Source organism: Alexandromys fortis, unplaced genomic scaffold, assembly GCF_014885135.2.
Source record: "Alexandromys fortis isolate MF-2015 unplaced genomic scaffold, M_Fortis_MF-2015_v1.1 scaffold_70, whole genome shotgun sequence".
Lineage (NCBI taxonomy): Eukaryota > Metazoa > Chordata > Mammalia > Rodentia > Cricetidae > Alexandromys > Alexandromys fortis.
In genome coordinates this window covers 666,747-673,964 of record NW_026067955.1, presented here as the reverse complement: position 1 = coordinate 673,964, position 7,218 = coordinate 666,747, and the positions used below count along the sequence as shown (strand labels likewise).

The 7,218-nt window shown below is 41.7% G+C and overlaps 1 protein-coding gene across 1 annotated transcript in view; it reads left to right on the top strand.

Annotated features, from left to right (window-relative positions):
• The window catches only part of LOC126507534 (cytochrome P450 1A2-like), a 79,891-nt gene that overhangs the window by 18,790 nt on the left and 53,883 nt on the right, over positions 1-7,218 (top strand). The gene's annotated exons all lie outside the window — the stretch shown is intronic.

The window sequence follows — 7,218 nt, the reverse complement described above, 5'->3', positions numbered from 1 at the left end:
TGTGCAGCGTTAGGGATGGAACCTGGGTATCTGTGTAGGCCAGGTACTAGCTACATCCCATTTAATGGTTTAAAAACAAGTATAAGGTAATGTAGGCAGAGAAGAAAGATGGACTTTTCTATGGGAGGTTATAGATGTCTATGTGGTGTAGGGTTTTGTTTGTTTGTTTGTTTGTTTTAGAAAGGGTCTCTCTATTAAGTAGCCCTAGCTGTCCTGAAACTCTCTATGTAGACCATCTGGTCTCAAATTCACAGAGATCTGCCTGCCTCTGCCTCCTGAGTATGGGATGGAGATTTCTTTTTCAGATCTGGGAGTTGAATCCAGAGCTTCTCCTGTGATAGGCAAAGGATCGACCCCTGAGTCAGGCTCCCTGCTTCCCAGCAGCCCTGTCTCAAGTTACTCCTGACTCAGAAGGAGAACTGCCTCAAAGTGTCAAGCTGGAACAGTGTCCTTCAAATTCAACACTTTTTCCAATAGTAGGCCCTTGTGTTCAGAGGAAATTGTCCCACTCTCTCACCTATGTACACCTGAAATAAAAACTCAAGCCAGCACCGGGCAGTGGTGGTGCACACCTTTAATCCCAGCACTCAGGAGGCAGAGGCAGGCAGGTCTCTGTGAGTTCAAGGCCAGCCTGGTCTACAAGAACTAGTTCCAGGACAGACTCCAAAGCTACAGAGAAACCCTGTCTCAAAAGACAAAAACAAACAAAAAAATTAAAAAAAAAATGAAGCCAGCTAGCCATGTTACACACAACTGTAATCCCTGCCACAAGAGACTGAATCAGAGCTGGCAGTCATAGCACGTGCGGGGCAGGAAATCTCTGTGAGTTTAAGGCCAGCCTGGTCTACAAAGCTCAGAACATCCAGAGCTATTACACAGAGAAACCAAAAACCAAACCAAACCAAACAAAAACAAAACAAAACAAACAAATGAAACAACAATGAAAAAGAAGCTGAATCCAGGGCTGGAAAGACAGCTCAGAGGTAAGAGCTCTTCCAGACCCCTCAGGGTTCAATCCAGCACCCACATGGCCGGTCCCGATCCTCTTAGGCTCCAGTTCCAGATGATCCACCCTCTTCTGATGGCCTCCTTGTGCGTCAGGATCACACAACCTAGGCATGTAGAGGAGGGGACATACGTGCAGGCAAAACGCCTATACATATGAAAAACAAAATTTTTAAAAATGAGGCTGAAGTGGAGTGGACATGAGGTCAGGAGGAATCACTGAGGACTACACAGCAAGATCCTGTCTCAAAAAATCCACAAGCAAACAAAACCAGGAATAATCTGGGCACTGGACAGGGGTGGCACATGCCTTTAATCCCAGCACTCTGGTTCTGAGTTCCTCAAGGACAGCCCTGGTCTACAGAGCTAGTTCTAGGACAGTGGGGCTGCACAGGGGAGAGAGACAGAGACAGACAGAGGGAGAGGAGAGAGAGAGACACACACACACACGGAGAGAGGAGAGAGAGAAAAGAGACAGAAAGACAGACAGACAGAGAGAGAGGAGAGACAGACAGGGAGAGACAGACACACACAGAGAGAGGAGACAGAGAGACAGAGAGAAGACAGACAGAGAGAGAGAGACACAGAGGAGAGGGAGGGAGGGAGGAAGGGAGGGAGGGAGAGAGAGAGAGAGAGAGAGAGAGAGAGAGAGAGAGAGAGAGAGAGAGAGACAGACTGAGAATCATCTGGGCTCACACCTTCAGTCCCCGCAGTCAGAAGGCAGGAGTTGTTGGCCACTCTGAATTCTAGAGCAGCCATGAACTGCACAGTGAGACACCATTTATAAATAAGCAAACAGAATCAGGATTGTGAACTGTGGGCAGAAGAAAAGTCCTTCATCTTCACTGTTTTGTAGCTGCCAGTTTTCCTTTTGTTTTTGGAGACAGGGTCTCACTATGTAGCTTTGGCTGGCCTGGAACTTCATAATTAGAGCAGATTGACCTCGAACTCATAGAGGTCTGCCTGTCTCTGCCTCCCAAGCGCTAGGATTAAAGATGTGTATCACAACACCCAGCTAAACTGCTGGTTTTATCCTCTTTTCCTTTCACACACCTGAATTCTCTGACCAAGATCTGCCTGCCCTTAGCTTCCACTGGTCTGGGCTGTAGCCCTGAGAGTGTGGTCTGCGCCGCCCCCGTGTGGTCATTTGGGAAAACTGCTTCCCTTAGTGGTTGACCTACCACAAACCCACAGACCCCACCAGAAGTAATAGGCAATCAGGTTGGAAAGTGGTTTGTGGTACAAATGCAACTTCAAGGGAAATCTCAGGTCTTTGTGATGTGGGATTTCCCTCTGTATGATGTGATTACCATTAATGAAGAATGAAACTGCTTTGGACCTATAGCAGGGGGAACAGAGCTGGGGGGCGGGGAAGGACACGGACACTAAGCTGAATGCTGGAAGAAAGGAGGTGGAGTCAGAGAGAAGCCATGGAGCCACCACCGGAGACAGATATGATGAAACTTTGCTGGTAGGCCATGACCTCGTGGTGATGCACAGATTAATGGAGATGGGTTAAATTAGTATGTAAGAGTTAGCCAATAAGAAGCTAGAGGTAATGGGCCAAGCAGTGATCTAATTAATACAGTTTCTGTGTGATTATTTCGGGTCTAAATTAGCCGGTTGAAGTAGCCTCTGACTACATCTTTTTACTCCATAAATTCTAGAGAAGCTGCTAATAGTGGCCATAACATGGACTCATCCCACTTTTCTCTGCATCATTTCCTGATCTGTTTTTAAAGACCAATTTGAAACAAATTCTTTGTCCAGGCAGGTGTGATGACACATACCTGAAATCCTGACACCTGAAAGACTGAGCCAGGAAGACTTGAGTCTGAGCTAGAAACCAGGCTGGGCCACAGAGTAAGCTTTAGGCCGGCCTGGGCTTGATACTGAGGATCTCATGGAAAAGCTTAGAACCATAGCTTACACACACACACACACACACACACACACACACACACACACCATCATTAGTCCCAGGAATGTGAGGAACTAGAGTTCTCAGTACCCTTCTGACTGCTGATTGGGATTGTTGAGGGATGCCCTTCTGTATGCTGTGAATATGTTTTATTACCATTGGTTAATAAAGAAGCTCATTTGGTCAATAGCCAGGCAAAATAGAGCTAAGGGAAAATCCAATCAAAGACACAGGGAAAAAGAAGTCAGAGTCTGAGAGATGCCAGAAGTCACCAGAGAAACAAGATGTGAGGTAAGAAGCCACAAGCCACATGGTAAAATATAGAATAATAGAAATGGGTTAAGTTATTAGAGCTAGTTAATAATAAGCCTGAGCTAATAGGCCAAACAGTTTGTATTTAATATTAAGCTTCAGAGTGGTTATTTGGGAATTAGCTTGTGGGAGAGAAACCTCTGGTTACAGATGGCACACAACTCTAGGTGAAGACCACTTGTTTGTTTCCCTGTTGCCTAGACTAGGAATGATCACACTGAAACTATATTAATTGCAACACTGCTTAGCTAATGATTCTAATGTATTCCTAGCTAGATTTTACCTCTTAAATTAACCCATTTCTATTAATCTGTGTACCCACCACATGGGCATGGCCTACCAGTAAGGTTCCATCCAGCATCCTGCATCTGTCTCTTGTGGTAGTTACACAGCATCTCTCTGACTCGGCCTACTCTCTTGCTATATCTTTTCCAGCCTGAATATTTTGCCCTATTATAGGCCAAAGAAGCTTCTTTATTCACCAATGGCAATAAAACATATTCACAGCATGCAGAGGGGAATCCCACATCACCTCACCTTTTCTGTCTAATTAAAAAGGAAGGTTTTAATTTTAACATTACAAGGTTACATACAACAAACCAGTTATCAAGCAAGAATTATAGTTATAATATTTAGTCTGTTTACATTTGGCAAATTAAGGAAAATATTCTATCATCTAATCTATCTTTGTGAGTCTAATTTTTATATCCAATCTATCTTTTATCATAACTAAGGAAAACTATAACTATCTAATCTTCAACACCATCAAAGATCCTAGAAGGATATAAAATTCCCTAAGTTAACAGGAAGTGCATTGCAATCAACTCCAAAACTCTGGAATTGACAGAGACATCTTGCTGCCTGGACAGTCACCCAAAGTTTTTCTGTATCATTGGGGAATCCATTTTCAGACTACAAGTCCATAGTATCTGGCACACATTTCCATGAAGCAGGAAATTTCAAAGAGTTCCACCTATGTTGGCAGTTTGTCAGTCACTTTCTTTTGTGTCCTACAGAATGTCAGGCAGACTCTTTCATGAAGCAGGAACCCCGAAGGATGGTTTTAGGCAAGTTCAGTAGTCATTTTTCTGTGGGTCCTGCAGTCCAGTTTATACAGCATAACTTTAAGCAGTTCAGGCAAGAGCAGTTTCTTGCCCAAATGGCTAGCAAACTCCATAAGGAGCCTCTTTGATGCCCATCTTCTTCTTGAAGTAATTGGTGCTGCCGGGAGCAGATGTGCCTCATTGTCATGAAAAGTCCTAAGTTTTAAAAACATTTTAAATGTCACATTCTGTTAGCCTTTGAAAAGTTTGAAGAATACATATCTAACTGAAATATATCTCTATCTATCTAGAAAACCTAACTAACATAACTACAAGCTTGACTATTATAGATGATTATCTATTAACCTATATTTCTTAATTATACATTACATTTTAAATGAGCTGCACAAACACAATACCTTAATCACGAACAAATACACATATAACAAAATTGTCCTTAAATTTGTATCAATAAATCAAGGTCTCTATCATTGCAAAATATTCATTTATATAGCATAACCCCCTTTAATGTAAACAAACGTTTATAAACAATATTTGGGAATTTGGGTACAGTTCTCTCCAAACTGCTTCCTGCTTTTTGTTGGGTAAAATAATTTTAGGGGTTTACGGAGACCTTTCAGGGGCTCTTGTTCCATCAAAGCACCTTAGTCTGGAAGGAATCCACAGGTTCTCATCCTCTGTGGAAACAAAAGCAGAACCTCTTTTCCAAAGCAACATCTCTTTAGACCCAAATTTCAAACTCGATACCTTTAATATATATATGTTGGTTTAGCTTAGCAGCCCTTACAAATGAAATGTCTCTCTGTACTTAGCTCCTTCACAGTAAAAAAAAATTCAAAGAAAACACAATAATGTACATAATCCAGACTCTCTGTATTTTCCATCTTTATGTGGTTTATTTTTTTTTACTCCTTTAATCTATGACTATCTGTACTCTGTCTCTTTAAAGACTTTGTTTTATTTTTTAAATCATTTGCTTCTTTTTATAACTCTCTATATTCTTTTTCTTCTATATCCCAAGGCTATGTACACTTTTAAACACACTGAGTCTCCTTTGGAGGTCTTTTCCATCTGAATTTATACTTATTGCATGCATATCTGTAATTATTTTTTGACAGTCAGTAAGCAGCTGTGGCTAGGACCAACTCTATTGTCCTACCTGTTGTTTCCACCCAGTCCAACGTGGCGGAGGCATGCTTGCTACCTTTGAGAGCCATTCATGTTGCTCCAGCTCCAGAGTCACAGCGGGTCTATGTCACCATTAAACTACTAACAACATGCTGCTTACAAACCCCATTTAAGTTCTTGGCCTCCTGAAAGAGTCAGAGTTCATGCTGGCAGCATGAATCAGGAAGCTGCCATTTCTAATGCTGAGTGAGTCAGTAAGCCTTTTCTTAAAGAAGCCACAGCTCTCCTGCTTGCCACCAGCAAACAGAGCCCATCTGGGAAAAAATGCTGGCTACCAAGAAGCCATGCTTAACTCTGTTCTTTTGGGTCTAGAATTTCTTTCCAAGTTTTTTCAGGTTCTTACATGGAAGTAGTCAGCCCCACATTGGCATGTCAATCTGTAGTCCGAGGCTGCGTGTTTATTTCCTGGCTGCCTAGTCCTGAAATAATCACACTGAAACTATATTAATTGCAGCACTGCTTGGCCAACAGTTCTAGTGTATTCCTGGCTAGAGCTTACATCTCAAATTAACCAGTTTCTATTAATTTGTGTATTGCCACATGGTTGTGGCCTATCAGTAAGGTTCTATCCAAGCATCTGGCATCTGTCTCCTTTGGTGGCTACATAGCATCTCTCTGGTTGGCCTACTCTCTTGCTATGTCTCCATAAGATTGGTTTACTGCCAATTAGCAAGAAGTAGTATAGAAAACTATGCCCAAATTCCCAAAATATCGTTTGAGAATTTTTTTTTTCATTTAAAGAAGGTTGTTTATAAATGGTTAATGTTCACAGTCAATCTCTTTCTAAAAAAAAAGAAGGAGGGGCTGGAGAGATGGCTCAGTGGTTAAGAGCATTGCCTGCTCTTCCAAAGGTCCTGAGTTCAATTCCCGGCAACCACATGGTGGCTCACAACCATCTGTAATGGAGTTTGGTAATTTATTTATTATGCATACAATATTCTGTCTGTGTGTATGTCTGCAGGCCAGAAGAGGGCACCAGACCTCATTACAGATGGTTGTGAGCCACCATGTGGTTGCTGGGAATTGAACTCAGGACCTTTGGAAGAACAGGCAATGCTCTTAACCACTGAGCCATCTCTCCAGCCCCCTCCTTCAGTGTTCTTGCTTCATGAAGGAGTCTGCCAGACATTCTGCAGGACACAAAAGGAAGCTGATGAATTTTGCCAAAATGGGCAGGATAGTCCCTCAAATTTCATGCTTCCCTGAGAAATCTGCCAATCACTCTAGGCCTATGGGCTGAAAGATGGATGTCCCAACTTCACAGAAGAACTTTGGGTGACTCTTCAGGCAGCCAGATGTTTCTGTAATTTCTAGAATTTTGGAAGCTGCTTATAATGCATTTTCTATTTATGTAGGTAATATTATATCCTACAGGGATGTTTGATGGAGTTGAATACTAGATAGTTATAATTATAGTTTTCTTTAGTTATGATAAAAGACAAATTAGATATAAAACTTTAGACTCACAAAGACAGAATAAATGATAAGAATATTTTTAAATTTTTGTCCAATACAAATAGACTAATTATTATGACTTTTACTCTTGCTTGATACTTGTTTTGTTGTATATAATTTTACAATGTTAAAGTTAAAACCCTCCTTTTTAATTAGACAGAGACGGGGAGATGATGTGGAATGCCCTTCTGTATGCTGTGAATATGTTTTATTACCATTGATTAAGAAAGAAACTGATTTGGCCAATAGCCAGGCAAAATAGAGTCAGGCAGG